The sequence below is a fragment of the Triturus cristatus genome, chromosome 1_1 (assembly GCF_964204655.1).
Source record: "Triturus cristatus chromosome 1_1, aTriCri1.1, whole genome shotgun sequence".
Classification (NCBI taxonomy): Eukaryota; Metazoa; Chordata; class Amphibia; order Caudata; family Salamandridae; genus Triturus; species Triturus cristatus.
Window position 1 is genome coordinate 979522097 of NC_140579.1, and position 19682 is coordinate 979541778.

A 19682-nucleotide genomic window follows, 5' to 3' on the forward strand; every position below is an offset into this window, starting at 1 on the left:
CACGGCCTGTACGGGCCCGCCTTAAACCCGGCATTCGAAATGGATAAGATACTACTCCCGGGTGGGGACTATAATCGAGCGCTCTACTCCCGCGCGCCCGATGCTCGGCTGACCGGCCCCACGCGTGTCATGGTGCGAGTGTGGCACGCGGCTAATGTGGCGATGGGGTGGTAGGACCGTCTGACCCGGGCATCACCACTATACGCGTCCGAGCAGTTGGGCTCCCTGTGGACCTCGAAGGGCTTCGAGAAGTGGGACATGATAGGCATCAGCAAAGTGGGGGATCTCTGGACGAGGGGAGGATTTAAAACGTTCGAGATGCTGCAGACGGAATTCCAGTTGCATGACAGGGAGTACTTTCGGTATTTGCAGATCCGTCATGCACTGGGCTCCGTCTTCCCAGACGTTGCATCCATCCCGGAGCATTCCCCCCTGGAGGATAGAGTGCTGGATGGACACGTTCCGGACAGCACGATCTCACTGATCTACAAAAAACTGATCAATGACCGCTCGGGATTGCTGACTGCCCTTCGTGAGGCTTGGGTTGCCGATGGACTGGAGCTGGACGACGAGGACTGGGCCTCTGCGGTGGCCTCCCCGAAAGAGGTGGCCATACCGGCCCGCCTTCGCTTCGTCCAGCTCAAGATACTCCACAGAGTCTACGTGACGGGGCCAAGGCTCCTGCGTATGGGCTATGCTGTGGACGGGTTGTGTAAGCGTGGGTGTGGCGCTTTGGGGACCTTTTTGCATATATTGTGGGAATGCCCGGAGGTGGAGCGATTCTGGCGTGGTGTGCATGAGGTCCTGCGTGTGGTTACGCATGTGGTGCTGCTACCCGAAGCGAGGAGATGCCTGTTGAATGTGTGGGAACCTACCGACTACTCGGCGCCACAGACGTGGTGGGTGACTCTGGGATATATGGTGGCTAAGCGTGATATTGCTCAACTGTGGGGATCCCAGAGGTCCCCGACTGTCTCGGCCTGGAAGGAACATATGGATTGGTGCATGTTTCGGGAAAAGGTGGTGTATGTGGCGAGAGGTAAGCCTGGGACATGGGTGAAAGTATGGGGCCCCTGGAACGCCTACCGCGGGGGAATCTGTGCTCCGCCGTTATTGCCCGATCAGTCGCCGGCCCCATCCCCTTAGCCGACCCATCTTCCTTGTTCCGGGCATTGAGTTTACCCAGCCCTAGTCCTGATCTCTTCCCCTTCTTGATACTCCTATGGACTGGTAGGGTCCCCCTCTCAGGGGAGCACATGCTGCTATTTCTGATTGTGGATTGCCTTGTGGGTTTGTTTTTCTGGTTGTTCTTTCAGTTTAAAATGAAACCGTACAGTGGGGTCCGGATGGTGTGGCTATCAACGCTGCTAACTCCTGTGCATCTTCCTCAGCCGCAATACACGCTCTACAATGTGTATCATATGCTCCTTTTGTCTGCTAGCGGCCGGCCGGAAGGTTGTAGGCCCATCTTTGTATATTTTTTGAGTTTTGTAATAAACGGTTTTAAAAAAATAAATAAAAAAAAATAATAATTGTGAGATAACTCTGGAGTTTAGCGCATTTGAGAGCTGTGTTTTGTGAAGTCCCAGATTTGAATCAAAGTAGTATAAGGATAATGTGTCCCCTGCCAAGCACTTCACGTAACGTGCAGATGACAGATATTTATTTTTATGTAGATAGTAAAGTGGGTTACGGCTTTTAACACAGAGATCATTTTGTTTCCTGCAGTTGATAAATTGTAATCCTTGTAATATAGCACAGTGATCTATGAAGGACATGTGACTCCTACACCTAGTAACCCTGCTTCATGTAACTCATCTTGTACATTCATTTACACATGTACATGATTTATTGTCAATGTGTATATTACGTAAAGAGCTCTGACACCCTGCATTGTGTTGCGTAATGCTATAAAAGAAATAAAATAGTGCTACTGAAATTGTTATTTGTGTAAATACTGCGACAGACCAACACATCTGACATTCTTACAGTGCATGCATCTCTTATATACAGGGACTGAACAAAGGCAAAGGCATTCCTCTCTTAAGTACCTGTGAAGAGATAACAACTTTGTTTTCCTCTCCATGGCATTTACATTTAAGTGTGAGGTTCCAGGCCACCTTCAGTCCGGATATTCAAACAAAAGGAGGCCTGATGATGGCCCATAACTTCAGACCAGCTGGAGGTTAAAAAAATCTCTCTCACTGCCTGCAGGTTGCTGCTGGGAATTGAAAGCAGACAACGTACAGGAGCTGCTGAACGTGTCCCGGTGTCTTACACCGGGACAAGTTCAGCATATTTCTGTGGGGCCCAACTTCTTGGCAGGGGAGACAGTGTCCACCCTGTGAAAATAGTGGGTGGACGCCATGTACCTGCATGTACCCCCGACTTGTGCCCTGCTCTACACCAGAATCTATACAAGAGCTAAAAAGTGACCCATTGGCTTCACTAACACGCCCATGTAGGCGCAGGGTTTCCTCATTCAATCATCGTGGTATTTAGAGGTAGTTGGGTGGGCCTGGATCGCAAAAGCTGGTCAGGGGACTGTGTGGTGGTAAATTGTAATAATCCTGGGATTTGTGGCACATATTTTGGCATCACTTTCTTCTTTGGGCTTTCATGATCAGCCGGGGATTGTAGCCCTACTCCTGGGGTATTTTGTTTTTTTACAAAGTGCGAGGGTCTGTCGTTCCCATAGGTACCAAGGTTGGCAAATTCAGGGTCGTCAGGACACGGCGTGTCGGCCTTTTAGGCAGCCTCTGACACTGAACCGGTCAAATCATTTTGCCCCCCTGAGAAGTCTGGAGTCATGTGACTGACTGGGTTCTATCTACCAACCTTCCTCTCTCCCCGGCCTTCTAACAGGTCAGGGCAGGGCCGGACTGGGTACCGAAACCGGCCCTGGCAAACTGCTTGGCCGGCACCCCCTGTGGGGCAGGGAGGTGCGGCCGAGTTTTTTGCTAGGGCCGGTTAACGCCAATTTTGTTACAGGGGGCCGATATTGCCGACCCCAGGTAGCAAAAACTGCCCCCAGGGGCCCAAAACCGGCCCTCACCCTGGCAGCCCACAGGGGAAACGCCCGGTGCCTGCTACAGCCAGTCTGCCCTGGTTCATAGGTCACTTTGTACCTTCGCACCCATATCCATCTTCTCAGCTGATTACTCCCCCCACCCCAATGGTGCCCCAGCAATACATTTAAAAGCATTAAAATTGTTGTCTTGAAACATTGCTGTGCTTTCATCCAATTTCTGAAACCAAAGTGGACAAAATTTGTTAAATCTTACCAGATCATCTGTTTGCAGGAAACGTGGGAGGTGAACGATAGATTAAGGTTACAAGACATACTTTTTACCGGGAGCGCCTTCGGCTATGGGCAGGGTCAGTGGGGGTTTGATTATGTTCATGGCAGTGGAGCTGAATAGGAAGGCCCTTAATTTGGCGAGGGACGGAATGGTATTGCAGGGACTGATAATATCTGCCCCCAGAGCGTCCCCTTTTCTGTTGGTAAATTTTGATAACGCTACAGGAGGGTCTGATGGGGCCTCTAGTCTTCAGTGTTTAAGTTCATCCCTGGTCTCATGGGGGGAACACGGTGGAGGGGCGGGTCATGAAATGATAGTGATAGCAGGGGATTTTAATTGTCATCTCTACGATTGTCCTTTTTCGATTGATGCCACCAAGCCCAGGTGTATGGTGACGGAGGGGCTCCACTTTGTTCATTCAAAGGAAGGTTCTGCGCTCAGTATGTTTTTAGAACCTCATAATTTGGTCCTTGCCCTGTAGAAGTTGGTGAACTTGCCTAACCCTAGTATTGTTCCAACCCTCAAGGGGAGGGGCTGCACTTCTAATATTGATTTCATCTTTATGTCTGCTCCCCTATTTTTGTGCATCGTCGACTTTAATGTCATCCATAGCCCATTTAGTGACCATAACCTCTTGTCCCTAGAAGTTGACTGATTCATGGACATCACCAGCTCACGTGGGGTTGCCCCTAGGGGCTCCTCCTTGTTGACCGAGGTAGGTGACTAAACTGGACCCATGCAGACCCGGTGGCCTTTAAAGCTACTCTTTTTTTCTCACGCAGCCCAGGAAGTAGCAACCTGTTCGGATGCAGAGGCCCTTGAGAAGGATATTGTGCTAGTTTTTAGGGGTATTGCAAGTAAAGCAATGGAGTTATTGACTGTAACCTCAATCCATGTGGGCAGGCAAGATCCGAAATGGTTGGATAGGGCTGTTCTAAGTGCCTTCAGCAGCTGAAGGTAGCCTTGAAACAGGTCCCTAGAGACAGGAGTCTTTGGCAGCCAGAAGGCAGGCTTACCGGCAAGCAGTAGCCAAACGCTAATATACCCTTCTAGAACTAGCCTGGGATGAGTTAGTCCAGGAAAGCGAAACAGGAGATAGTTCTCTTTTCTGGAGAATAGTGAATAGACCCTATTTTTAAGAGGTTGAGGTAGTTAACGAGTTGGGGCAGGCTCCCGTGGTCTTCGCCCTGGAGTAAGTAACCAATGTTATAAATGATCTCACTAGAAAGAAGGCCCCGACCAGATGAGATTCTGCCGGATTTGTTGATGATGGCTGTAGAGTTATGGGGCCCCCTTCTGGCCCAGGTTTTGAATGCAGCCGAAAGCTGTGGGATCCCACCTTCATGGTCAATGGCGATGATCGTACCGGCGTTCAAGAAGGGAGACAAGGACAACTCCCAATGCTACTGCCCCATTTTATTGGTTGATGCTGTAGTGAAGGTCCATGGGTGGGTAATACTAAACAGGTTGATGGCCTGGTCAGACGCCAGTGATCTTCTCAATCCAATACGGCTTTAGGCCAGGGAGGTCCACACCTGATCAATGCTTTAACCTTTATCTAATCATAAATAAGTACACTGTTGCCCTGTCTGAATTCCTCCACATGGCTTTTATGGACCTTACATCTGCATTCAACGGGGTAAATCATGCCAAGTTGTGGGCTCTGATGCTTGAGCTTGGGGGAAAGACTAACTTGTTGGCCTTACTGGCAAACCTGCATTCGTACACCTTTGCATCCATGTGATACTTGCACGGCGCTGCTTGCACCCAGTCTTTTCCAACTAGAAAAGGGGTGCAGGAAGGGTGCATCCTTGCACCATTTTTGTTCACCCTATACCTTAAAAAGCTTGTGTAGGTCCTGCTCTAAGCTCAGGCGTACTTCCCTAGGGTGGGCCTGAGGTCGCTTTCGGTACTGTTATATGCCGATGACGTGGTCCTAATGTCCCGCATGCTAGAGAGTTGCAGCTCCATCTTGATACATTTGTTGCCTGTATGGGTAGCCTTGACATGGCAGTGAATTTTGCGAAATCCCACGTTATGTTCATAGGTCCAAGCTCTACCAGTTCCAAGACCTTCAAGGTGGGCCATCACACCATGGGCAAAGTCTCATCCTTTCCATATTTACTGGTGCAATTTAATGTCAAGAATGATTGGCAGATGCGGTTGGAAAGTAAAAGAGCGGAGCCAGGGACATCTTAAGCATTATGGGGGCCCTGGGCCAATCGTATTTTTAGGGCCCCTGGTCAGAACAGCTTTAAATTTATGATCCAGTTTCAGCAATTTCATGCCCTCTTCGGCCAGGTCACTGACAGTGCTCAGGCACAATGTTGCACATTCTACATGTGTTTACATCTAATATTAAAGAAGAGTGATGTGTGTTTTCAATATTGTAACACAGCTGCAGCTCACTAATAATACTGCAAATAACCTCTGTGACCTCCCTCATAATTCTCATATATGAGGTCCTGTTTTGATCTAAAAGAAAACATTTTGGTGTATATTGCATGAAACATAAACACATTTTTCTGCAAAATGTCTGTAATGCATTCTCACAAATCACACACATTAAAAATACCTTTAAGGAAAACGGTATTGAAAACTATCTGTTTAAAAATTATTCAATGTCCTCTGGGCAAGACTCTATGCTGAACAGAGCTGGCTCTATTAGGGGCCCCCCTGAAAAGCTGGGGCCCTGGGCCAGAGCCCACTTTGCCCATGCCTTAAAACGTCTCTAAGCCGAGCTCATTAAAACATTAAAACCACAGGGTCTGTGGCCTGTTGTGCTCGTAGGTTGGGCTCCTGGTCTCCGCAAGCATTGCTTAAAATGTATAATGCCAAGTGTGTGTCGCAGGCCCGCTACGGCAGTGAGATTGGGTGGTATGTGAAGATTGATATAATACAAATGGCCGAAAACAAATTCTTAAGACGACTGGTTCAGTTCCCACGACCTACCCCTGCCTAGTCGGTACACGCTGAACTTGGAATTCGCTTTCTTGCCTACTTACCCATAGTCCTCTGCTCTGCTGGGTAAAAGTCTAGACAAGGGAGGATTTTAAGCTTAATAGATTTATCCTCTCAGATTGCTTGTCCCTTGACAGTGCACAAATAATTCACTTGTTAGCCTATATTAAGACTGCATTTAGGGCACTAGGGAGAGCGGTTGCTTATCTGACACCTCAGTCGCTGTTGAGCAGGCATCAGTAAGAGAAGGGGATGAACTGATGAATCCCTTATTTAATGCAGGTTCCTAACAGGCGAGGCCGGTTTCTTTTGGCCAGGTTCCGATTTAACAGCTTATATCACTTACTGGCCACGCCCTGTGGTTGGGCCCTCGCGGACAACAGGTCACCCTGTGGCTGCTACAATAATTCCCCACAGGACATTTTACACTGCGACATGCTTTGTGATCAATATAGTTGGTCCAGAAAGAGGTTCCTACTATCAGTGTTGAGGAGATTGACTTTTACGCAAGTACGCCACGCTCTTATGTATTTACAATTGCTCCCTAACGCACATGTTTTATTTGCTGTTGTGAGTTTTCCAAAGGCAATTCTGGCATCTAGGCACTCTCGACCTGACTGAATATTATCTGTACGCATCTGGAATCCTGTCTTTTATCATGTTTTTATCACATTTTGTATGGTGTTTTTAATGTATATGTGTTTTATCCACATGATTTTTTAATTTGGTATTTGTTCTTTTATGTTTGATGTGTATAACCGAATAAAGATTTTATGATGATGATGAAATAGAGCATCAACAAAGAGACTCTGCTCCGCTCTATGCCTAAAACAACTCCCTAAGGAGCACATCTAGTTCCTGAAAAAATAATCTGGTCAAGATTGTGGGGATGTTAATGAACTAATAAAACAGCCGGGGCAACACAACTGTTTTCGCTATTGCTGCTGTGCAATCCACTGATAGGGGCAAAGTAATCCAGAATTTGATTTGTGCACCACTGTCCCAGATTACCATCGATATAATCCACATCAGAGTGGAATATCAGCACTCCAATATATTTTAAAACAAATCGGCGCATAGCGCAAGGCCACCAGGCCCTTTGGTAGTGCTCCAGGAAAAGCAGGGAAAATACACTATTTGCCTGAATTAACCTTGAGCCAGAACACCACGTGGAATCGCTGCAATACCACCTCAATCCCAGTCAGATCCGTCCTAACATTGTGTATGTAAAACAGTAGGTAATCCCCGTAAAGCGAAACCACATGTGCAGACCCAGCCATAGGAATGTCCAGTTGCACCTCTTCGCAGCGAGAATGTCCATCAGTGGCTCAATGGTGAGCGCAAACAGTAAGGGGGAGAGAGGACATTCCTTCAGTGTACGTCCTTGTATCCTGAAGGAGTCAGAGATGAAGTGTCCTGTCTTCCCAATGGCTTTGGGTGCAGCGTACAAACTCCTCACTCAGTCTGTTATGCAACCACTAAACCCATATTGGTGGAGAGCCAAGTGCCTGTATGTTCAGTCCAGCCAAGGGAATCGAACGCCTTTTCTGAATCAAAGCCAAGGCAAGCTGAGTGAGGGTATTGGGCTAGAGCGGAAGCTAGGATTGAGTATAGCCTCTTAATATTCAAGGAGGTGTTGCGGCCCAGAACAACCACATATGGATCTGTTTGAATCAGGAATGGGAGTTCCGGCAGTATCCTGGTTCCCAACAACTTACTGAGGATCTTGTATTCCGTGCTGAGTATAGAAAGGGGGCGAGAAGCAGCTATCGCTGGCCAGTACACTATTAAACAACTGCGGGGCTAACTGAGACACGAACGTTGAATAGGCATGTCCCTTTCCTTTGTTGAGGTAGAGAGGCTTCAATCTTCCCCCAGAGAGGGAAAACCTGTTGCAGAACTGGTTTTTCAGGAGGAGTTGGTCATTACACTTGACATGCCTAAGGGCGTGCCCCTTGCTCTGATCCATGGAAGAAAGGTTCTGACATCTTGGATTTGAGCAGAGACATGCACTGTGGGATTGTTTAGTGCCATCCCCCCAGGAAGTGATGTAGGGTTGCCTGTGGGAATTTCGCCCCCATTGGTTAGGGAGCCCTCCCCACCACAAACTTGAAATTGGGATAAAAGTGGCACCCAGGCTACCAGCCTCAGAACAATACTTGTATTGGAATGAATAAAAGATGCACATGCTGAACCTATTGGCATCAGAAAGAAAGGCTGCACATGCACGCGACTTGACTGCCACAGGACTCCAGGCCACATGATTCCTAGTGCTAGGGAGGCGCCGCACCTGACCTGTAGGGGGAAGAGGAGAGTGAATCATTTGCAGCGCTTTAAAGTGCCATCACATCACCCGCTGCGCTGGATGTGACTTGACTAGCAGGGGACTCCAGGCCCCAATATTTGCAAGCGCCAGGGAAGCGTCGCACATGACCTGAAGGGGGAGGAGGAGAGTGAATACCCTGCAGCACTATAAAGCGCCATCACATCACCACTGCACGGGGCGCAACTTGGCTTCCAGGGAGCTCCAGGACCCACAATTCCAAGTGCCAATGAGGCGCTGCACTTGACCTGAAAGGGAGGAGAGTGAATCCCCTGCAGCCCTACAAAGCATCATCACATCACCCACTGAGCGGAAAGTGACTTGGCCGCCAGGAGATTCCAGGCCCCATAATTCCAAGTGCAAGAGAGATGCCCCTCCTGATCTGAAGGGGGAGGAGGAGAGTGAATCCCTCGCAGCACTATAAAGCGCCATCACATCACCCGCTCTGTGGGGGGTGCCGGGCAAAGGGTGGGCCCTTCCATGCCAGTCATAGGCCGGAAGAGGCAGGGCTAGGCCACCCCCCTTGGTTGTGATTTTGGAAAAGATACAGTTTTTTGGGTTTGGCTTCAACCTCCTATCTTTAGGTCGAGCCTAGAACAGCGCATGCGATTTTGTTCGACTTTTAGTAAAGGGATTTTCAAAGTGCTGCCAGCCGCTGGCCTCAAGCTTGCGTGCATGTGCGCGTGAACGCACGCAGCCGCCATCTGTCTTTTCTCCGTCATGGGTAATGCTTTTCGTTTTTTTTTTACTTCACACATCCTTACTAAAGAACTAACTTGCATTCCCTTTCTATTCGATCGCTTTACCTTTTCAGGCCAGCAGAGAGCGCTATCGGCCCGCGCTCCTCAAGAACGCAAGCATGCCTAATGTTTAGAAGCACCACTTGTTTTTGTTAGGTCTCGCTGAGCCCCAGCGCTTGTGCTGGCTCGAAGAGACATTTTGTATGTGGGATTTTCAAAGTGCTGCTGGCTGGCCTAACGCTTGCGTTCACGCGATCGTGCACGCGCTCAGCCGGCCGCCAGCAGCACTTTGAAAACTCGTGTGCGTCATCGCGATCACTTTCGCTTTCAGAGCGATCGCGATGACGCACGCCCACACACAACTCCCGCTTCTCCCCCTCCCCCACCACATTTTGCGTCTCCGGCCGCTCGCGCGCGGCCAACGCTTGTTTAATGCTTATTCGCGGTCCTCCTCACGGCATACGCCTTCCAGTTTCGTAGCTTTCCCGTGTTACTTACATCATTACTTCTATACCCTTTTATCCTCTTAATCCCTTCTCGTCCCATCTTCTACCGGTGAGGCAGTATGGGTGCAAACCAAGCCGCGCCCACTCAGTTAGTGGTAAAATAAAATACAGCCATATTTATACAGATTTAAATAGAGCGGACATTACAAACGGCTTAAAGCTGTTTCAGTGATCCCGGTACCACTGCATCTGCTGCTGTACTGATAGCCCCCCCATTTGATCTCTTCCTTTACGTATGTCCTTCCGTTTCTCTTCCCTGTGATGCACTGTTTTCCTAGCCTAGCTGTGTCCGAAAAGCGCTCTCTCGCTGTCCCCGGAGCTCACTGACATTCTCTCACCGCCCACTCGCTCGCCTCCCTGCGCAGTTCACTGGAACTGCTCCTCTTCCAAGTAATTCAGATAAGAAATGTGCGGGCTAGTACTCTGTCACTCCGACGTCCAACCAATCAGCAGGAGAGCTAGTTAATCCGCAGTGGCAGCTGTATATGGCTTGGCAGGGCACCAACGGGAAGTGGTTTTACAACCAGCTGTTAGACGAAGGGGGAGGGGGCGATGCCTGACACTTCAGAGGCACATATATAAAATGCTAATTCCACGAGGCTTTCAACTACATAATTGGCAGCTGATACCACTGGCAATTTTTGAGAGGAAAGAGGGGGTATTTAGCCTGCAGTGCAGCTAGATATATAATAAAAGACGTATGTTACTGAAAAGCAAATTCAAGAGAGTGCATTCAGGGACAGGCTCTGAGACGCGAGCGCACGCGCGCGCTCTCACACACTCGGTTGCTCTTTTTCAATGGCTCTCTCTCTGGCGTTTTTCCCTCTCAAATTGCGTTAAATGTATTATTAAATTCGAATACTGCTTAATACCGATTACCCCTTAAATGTACCTTAATTTACTTTCTGCAGCCTGCAACTGGGCCAATGTGCTTTCAAATGCACCACTTGACAAAAAGGGCAAATGTATTATGTGTAACATAACGTATCGCAGCAAGCAAAGATGCTTTGCTAAGGGGAAGCAAGTAGGGATTGGAGCCAGCAAATCGACAGGGAGAGTCGAGCCAGAGCCGAGCATTGAGAGTGTTTCCCATGAAAATCATTCAACAAACATTAAACACATTGCAATGAGGTCTCTTCAAAATTAACAAGTGAATTTCTTTAACACGTGGGAGCTTTGGCCATATGTCACAATATAGCGCTGCACTGAGAAGTTAATATTATAAGTGATAGCTTTTAAACATGAACTTAGAATCATCCCAGTCCCCATCCCACATTGACGACAATGCTATTAGTGAACTACAAGGCAAGACAGTTGTAATGTGAACCTTGTAGTGGCCCAGATTATTATAAATCAACAATGGGTTTTTGTACAGCTGCTATGATGAACTTACAAATTTAAAAGTGCTTTCATTAGCGAATATGAAGAAAATTGCAAATAACAATGCCTTTTATTTTTGTTTTTAAAACATCAATAAAACGCATTGTCATTTACAATGCCAATAGCTTAAACTCGCGTAAATGCAAGACGTATTGCATTGCAAATGCTTGTCATTAGCTTGTTGGGCTTTTCTCTGTTATTTTAAGTTCTTCAACTTAGCGCAATACAATCACTGATTAGTTAGTATGCTGGGGATCGAAATAGTAACTTATCTCGGATGTAAGGCACGATCTGCGTCCAGCCTATAATAATATACATGCATTAGATCATGACATTGGAGAACGAAAACATCTAACGGGAACATTGCACAAACTCAAAGCATATATTGTTGTCCCTGTCCTTCCTCCATTATCGATCATGTCGGACAAGAAATTCATGGAAAAAGCCCTGCAGCTGTCCCTCTTAACCACTGCCTCACAAGATGACCCTGGGGCCGTCTTCAACCCGCAAGGTAACCAGGAGCACAGAGGAATGCAACAGCCCAAATATGGCACCCTCTAAGTCTCACAGCTGGACTCTTTCCCTGCGAAGGCCTTCATCTCCATACGTGCAGCCCGGCATCAGTGAATAACATTCACACACAAGCCAGGTGCCACTCAAAGACACGTATTGCTTACCCTGTAAAACACCGAGGCTCACACTAAGGAATGTCACTATGCAATAGTTGCATAAGATTTTGTGGGTAGCCACTAACAGACCCTGCTGATCACAAGCCTTTAACTTAGAGCACTGAATTTGGCAGTCCTGTACCACCCCCGACGGACAACTAGCGCGAGCCTGATCTGAGCCCTGTCACTACGGAAACACTTGCCCTCTTAGTGGTCCCAAGATGGACTGCAGAAAAGCTCAGCAGGCAGCCTAAGCACTAGCACGCAGGTGTCACTCCTCTGTTACAGTGCAAGCCAAGTGCTCAAGGGTGCTGGACAGAGCAGTGGCGTAGTAAAATCCGGGTGGCTTTCCGCGCCAGAGTGTGCAACAGAAGCTGGTAATAGTCTGACCGCCATGGCGAAGTTTCAAGCGCCCGGGTTCATCCAGTAATACATAAATCGTAGGAACGTAACATCAGTGTTGTTACCAAGGCACCTCAACCAATGAACATGTGGGAAATGCTACGCCAGCCAATCAGACCTTGTAAATACACCGCGGCTCAATGAGCCTTTGAACTACTAACCAAACCCACAGTTCACGTACACTAACCAATCGAAAACGTACGCATTCCCATATCGTTTGCATTGCTTTTGCTTTGCAGTTGTTGAAATGTGAAACCCCGAGCTTTGGTCCTTGCAGGGCTATAAGTGGGAAAAACAAGCGCTGTCATCTTTTAATAACAAAAAAAAGTGGACAAAAATAAGTGGTTAACGACGTAAACAAGCGCGACCCAGGCGGCCCGTGCTCACATGACAAAGAAAGAGTGCATCCCAGCTAATGAAGGAGGCAGTGTAATGCTGCATGTGAGAGATTGGGGGGCCAAAAGTGGACAGGGCGGCAACAAGGAGGGACTAATAAGCCTCCTTTTCAATCATGAGCCAGCTTTTAGCATGGAAGATGACGCCAGCGAATGAAAAAGATGGGCGGGGCTTCAAGTCTGCCTCTGAAAGCTTCGGAATAGTATTGATTCCAGGAAGCCCTCTCATGGCGAGTGCAGCGGGTGCACGATGCTAACGCAAGGCGAGACCTAAAAAACTGCCGACCTTGAAGGTGGGGAACCGGGTTTGAGTCTGGCAGTGATGCTTGACATCCTACGATTCTGGGAAAAACACTTACTCTCCCATGGCTAACACAAGCATTGGGATAGCCAATAGGTCTCACTTTTGGGACCTTATAAGTATTTAGTTATGCAGCACAATATCCTTAGTGCAACAACATTAACTGTTGCATGGTTAAACACTTATAAGGTCCCAAGGGCGAGACCTATTGGCTATGCCAATGCTTGTTTCCATCTTTTTTTCAGTTATGAGGACTGGCTGTATTACGCTGTTCTCTGTTATGCTGCAAATACCTCTTTGCGTGTCATTGGTGCCGAAATGGTATTCTTAAACGAATCATTTAGGACAGGCCAAGATCAATGCTAATAGGTTTATGAAAGTGCGAGCTCTCTGTCATATTGATTGCTTCCTTTTCATTTTTGGCGGCCATAAATAACTGCTTCTATTGCACAATACCCTTATAGTACAGTTTATGTTCAGGGTCAGGGGAACGACTCGTTGCATACTGAGATACAAAGATTTTTCAACCCCCCAAGTAAAATAATTTGCTGGTAGTAAGAAACATATTGTAAGAGAAATGTGAAAATTGGCATTTTATTATTCCCATCTAAAAAAATGTGTCCTAATTGTTGCCAGTTTTATAACACTGGCAAAGCTAGCTTTTTAAAATTTGCAAAAAACCTGAGGTAACTTTTTGCTGAAGGAAAATAAATGAATACCCAAAACTGTAACTTCCAGTTCATCTTTGTAATAATTTTGCAAAAAATCTCTGCAAAAACCTGTATTTTCTGAGCTTTAGCTGCTAAACACATTCTGTAGCTCACACTTACAACGAAAAAATATCTGAAATGGTATGTTTTTGCAGGAGTTTATACTACCAAAATAAATACAGGGGGCAACTTCGCCATTGGAATGATAGACTGTAATAACTATTAAGAATTCGGAACTCCATTTAAAAAGCATATTTCACACCCAAATATAAATTTGGCGGGGGAAAAACGCTCTTTGAAAATGTAAATGTGCAACTGTGGGTCTGAATACAAAAAGGCATAGGAAAATTTGAAAACTGCTTCCACTTTTCAAGCAAATTTCTAACTTTCTAATTTTTTATGGCTTCACAAAAGCACCCCAAAGCTTGTCCTGAAATTTATGACTGCCATAGGCTTTCTGTAGTATTGCGGAGCATAATTTTAATCCTGGAAAATTGCCACTAGGTGTAAAATATTTGCATTTGAAAATCTAACGTAAATGCACCTTTGCACATGTATTTTTTTTTGGGGGGGTTGTTTCTCTCACAGGAAACATATTTGTTTGCTGGACAGAAACTCATTGCATATGCCCACGGGAAATATTTTCTTTTGACAGGAAATTTCTAAGGTGGGAAACAATCAGTAAGATGTGTGTGACTACCCACAAACTCACATCTATGTGAGTTTTCTTACCAACTTTTGAAGTGTAGCCTTCTAAAATGCCCAAAACCCAGCCCTTATCTATTAGCTAGTGATTGTGGCTATACAGTCATATTGTAGAATTTCATATTCATAATAGTACTTTGTGAATGTAAAAGTTCACCATTCTGGATTGTTTGAATCGTGATTTAGAATTTACAATTTCAAAATATTTCATTTTCTGCCCTTAGGTTATACTTAGGTGCTGCGGGTGCCGAGTGGTCCTGTGTTTGTGTAACACCGTTAGAGTGTCCTGGATTTTTGGCCAATAGCACTGTGCATTATGGAACATGGAGTTGGATTTTTTACTTTATACCTATGGGCTATAAACTCCCAGCTTGCAAAATATAATTGGCTTAAAAATCAACACTAGCTGAGGGTGTCACACTTGTCATTGTGCCACTTGGCAGCGATGTGATGTGCACAATGCTATGCGAGTTGGTCCTTTTGTGAATTGAACCATTTTTGGTATCTTAAAATGAAAAATGCCTAATTTTACAAAATTCCATCTCTATAAATAAAATTTCTACTAGGTGTACATAATTTGGAAGCATATTTTCTAAAATGTTCCAAAGGAAATTAAAAGACAATGCATGCAAAAGTACAGTGATTACAGAGGCATCTCAACCCACTCACTGTGGTGGTGCCTGTGCTGTGGAGCAAAGTAATCACACTTGGACACATGCATGAACTTGGGGAGGAGGCAGCGGGTAGGTTTAGGCATCTAAGTGACCCACCTACCAGTATAGTAAAGTACCCTCTGTTTGTCCACTATATACATTTCCTTGTGAAGTTTGTGTTTGTCCATCACATGCATTTCCTTATGAAGTTTGTGTTTGTCCACCATATGCATTTCCTTGTGAAGTTCATTGCCACTGGTGGTGGATTGGTAATCCCGAATGTGCAGATGGCCGTGGACCTTACCTAACGCTCATGGTGCCTATCGCCATGATTATGAGGGAACGTCTTATCACTAATTGCTGTCGAAAACAGGAGGTCAAGGGGACTGGAAAAATATAAGCCTAAAGATTACTTAAATTGGTAACACATAAGGAGTGAAGAGAAAATGTTCTGTATTGTGTCCTAAATATGTCCAATGATCCCCCGCAGCTGAAAGAGAGCATGGATTTAACAGAGGGAGCTGCTGACCAGTTTGAGATTTCTCAGTTGACCAGCGATCTCATATGAAGGCTGTGGATGTGTGTTAATTGTGGGGAGCTTTCGGAACGCCTTCCATGTGGATTGGGTTCACCACGATGAGTCTGCATCGATCCACCTTAAAATATCTTTTAGAAAAACACACTGGAAAAATCCTCCAACATTATCCAAAGAGGAACATTGCGCATCAATCCAACTGTTGATTTTACCCTACCCCGTCAGCCTCTGTGAGGGCTGATGCTCACCAGTGAATCCACTTGGAGCACTGCTGCCTTCTAATGTCTACTTTTTCACCTGACCATTCTGATTGTTGGCTTTTGACATTTTTTATATTTTTAATTCAAACCTTATTTACGATTTCCATTATTCCCTTATGCATTTTCTTCATTTTGTCTTATTTTCACAATGAAGATATTATCGAACCACTTAAACCTGGTTTGGACCTTATATCATTAATTTTTTTTGCTGTCTTGTTGGTTGGTGAGAAATTAAATCTCACACGTTTTCTGGGGAACACCTTGCAAGTTGGGCTGATGCTCCAATTAGTGAAACTAGCTTGTCTGTTGCCCCTTATTTATGCAGTACGAGAGCTCAGCCAGAGCACTTATCTGGACTGTGACCTCTGTCTTGCTAAACTGAAGTTTCATTCTCTACACTTATACTGGTTTTTCTTTTATGTACATTAAATAGAACATTTTATTTTCACCCAATAAGCGAGCTCATAACTTTTATTATTGTTTGTCTGAATGAACAGTGTTACCAATATTAGCCTTCTCTAATGGCCTATAATACGGATGGCGGTCCGAATAACATATGAATCCCATTCTTGGCAGAGCTACATCTGCTAGATACATTCCTAAAAGAATGCATATTTCCATTTACTATTGCCCACAGTGGGTGCCCCCATTATTGCATGTGCAAGGCTTTTAAGATCTGTACCCAAACAAAAACACAGCACATAAATGTGACATTCTAGAGTATTTTTGGTTGGCTTGAAATCAACAATTACTAGTGGAAAGTGTGTTTAAAGATTTAGAAACAGTTAACTTATGTCATCCAAAGAATGGTATTTTATAACTAAAAGCTGTGTAGTCTTATGGACACGTCATTAGTTAAATTCTAGTAAATGTCGAACTGATGGTTCCAATCATAATGTGGTGAGTTTAGACATCCTGGGCTTTCAAAACATGCAAATAGTACAGAAAGTTTGCCTCACTACAATGACTTCCAGAAGCTAAAGTTTGTTTTTTGAATTTCATGGCTACCATCAAAAGTATTACAATTATATGGCCACATAGAATGTGCACCCCTGTGCCAATGTTAAACAAGCATTGGCATAGCCAATAGGTCTCGCCTTTGGGACCTTATAAGTATTTAGTTATGCAGCACAACATCCTTACTGCAACAGCATTAACTGTTGCATGGCTAAACACTTATAAGGTCCCAAAGGTGAGACCTATTGGCTATGCCAATGCTTGTTTTCATTCATTTGTTGGTATGGGGAAGGTAGACCACTCAGTTAGCCTGGCATCATTGATGTGCCTAAGTATAACTGCTTTTTGCCCTCTGCTCTGGTCTGTGCTTGGACTATAATGTTTTGTAAGTTTGGAACGAGTAAAAGAATGCCTTTTTGTGAGAGTCTCAACCAGGCGTGCTATTACAAGTGTTCAAAAGCCCTCAGAAACTTTGTCTATCACTGTAAGAGACTAAACGGGCAAACGTAAAGCTGTGGAGAAGCCCTGTGATTCGGGGATGGCCAAAAGACGCTCAAGTCACCCAGCCAAAAACTGTACATTACACAAAATAGATGACCTCATTGAAGAGGTTAATGATCTTCTGTCCTCTAATGCCATGGGCAAACCAGCAGGAGTCGGGGGTCAAAAGGGCTACATGAAATTAAATTAATTAAAAATTCAATGCAAACCCCATGCAGTTCTATTGGTAAATGCTGATGGCTATTGTGCTAAAGCTGTTGATGTTGTAAATTGTCGATTGGGTTCATTGACTTCCCAGGAGTAGAACCATGTTTTGCTTCAGGTTGTAAATGGGGATGTAGTCTGCAAAAATAGGTATCAGGCTTTACAGATTGCTGATGCTGATGTGCAGGATGCAGACACTCAGCTGGCCACTACAAACGATATCGGGTCGCTCCTAGATTGGTGGGGCGAAGTTAAAGTGCATGTGTCTTCTTTAAGGATAAGAAACAGGGCCTTAAAGAGACCATCAGTGGGGGGCGTGGTTAGCGAGCAGCCAAGATGGCCGCTCTTTTGTGAGCTTCTGCGTGCCTCGGTGAAGCCGCCCGGTTTTTCGACGCTCGAAGCTCCCGTAAGCCGGCTCCTGCTCCGGAAATCGGAGTCGGAATGTAGCGAGGATACGGAGGAGGTCTGACAGTGCCTTGGAGAGCCTCTATCACCACTTTTTGGCTAATTGCACATTCTCCTCAGCCGCGACGCTTAAAATGGCGGCGGCGCGAGGAACACGGAAACGTTACCAGTGACACTCCCCTGCTTATCAAATACGGCGGTGAGGGTTGATGAAGTGGATTGCCTTGCAACACATAGAATGCTGTTTTCCTTTTTCTTCTGGATACATTGTTTCATATCATATGGAAGACATCTGCTTGCAGGTACTCTCTTTGGGTGACCAATGGACTCTGAATGTACAATGAGTTCGAGTAATTTACCCTTTGCCGATTGACTGCGCTAAACACTGCTTTCTTAGAGGAACTTTCTGTGCTGTGCAGGGTTGTGCTCACCTGCAATAACTTTGCTTAATAACATATGAACATTTTCTTTTTTATATGGCTTTTTGGTTTTCTTATCTTTTTGATGCGCAGTGTGTTCAGTTGGAATACCCTGAGTGAGTACTTTGACTGAATGGCTTCAAACTCACAAAATACTGCTTGGAGGAAGAATTACTAGAATCCCTTGTATGGTGTGTATGCGAAGTGGCGTGACGGGACGCTCGCTTCGCGAGGAGCCCTGTTTGGTTAAACCTGCTCTCAGTGGGAAATCTGGTTTTAGCGGCACAAGGTTGATAGAGCGGATGGATATCGACGTTTCGTCACAGTCACTCTGATGCTGAAGGTGTTAGCGATTTCTTCGTTCTGCCTCTACTAGTACTTCACTGCTTCCCTGAGGCGCATTTTAAGTGCTCCTCAATTCAACGTTACTCATTGCTGTGCTGTGTTGGAGCCTTTTCTCTTTTGCGTCACACTTCTTCTTATTATTGTTGCCTCACCATTACCGCTGCTCTGCTTGCTGCTTCTGCTTGCCATTTCCTGTCGTCTCCTATTACGATACCGTCAATATGGATATCGCGCACTCAACTAAATCTCACGCAGGAACCTCCGGAGGTCGTAAAGATTCTAATGCCTCTTCTGTTAAGCGGACCAAAAAAGATCCACCTTCCCCAAATAAATCCCCGCTGCCTCTTACCCTCGAGGACATCATGGAGGAACTGCGTATTATTCGTCCCTTTATCATTGACACTGTTGCTACACTCCAGAGGCTGGACGACAAATGGTCTAGTCTAGACACAAGACTTTCTGATGTAGAGCAGAAGGTTAGTGATGCTCAAGATGTGGTCGCCAGAGTTGACGCGCTCCCTAAGGAAGTCAGTCAGCTTAAAAAGGTTACGGAAGATTTAGAAAATCTCAATAGGCACAATAATCTACGCATTTATGGTATTCCGGAAAATTCTGAAGGGTCAGACATGATTCATTTCTTGAAAACTCAAGTGCTTCAAATTGCTGGTCTCCCGAAATCCTCAGACTTCAACATACAACGGGCCCATCGTTTGGGGCCAAAAAACACATCTTCTGCATCTAAACCTCGAGGAATCATTGCTTATTTCCTTCTATACTCTGATCTCATGACGATTCTCCAAGTCGCTAAACCACACAAGCAAATGTTTTGGTCTGGACATAAAGTCTTTTTCACTCAGGATGTTTCCAAACCTACAGCTTCTCGTCGGAAGGAATTTTTGGACCTTCGTCCTGCATTAAAATCCATTAACGCACGCTATGGTCTAATCCATCCCTGCTTCTTTAAAGTAACCTATAAAGACAGAACATATAGTTTTGAAGACCCTGCGGAT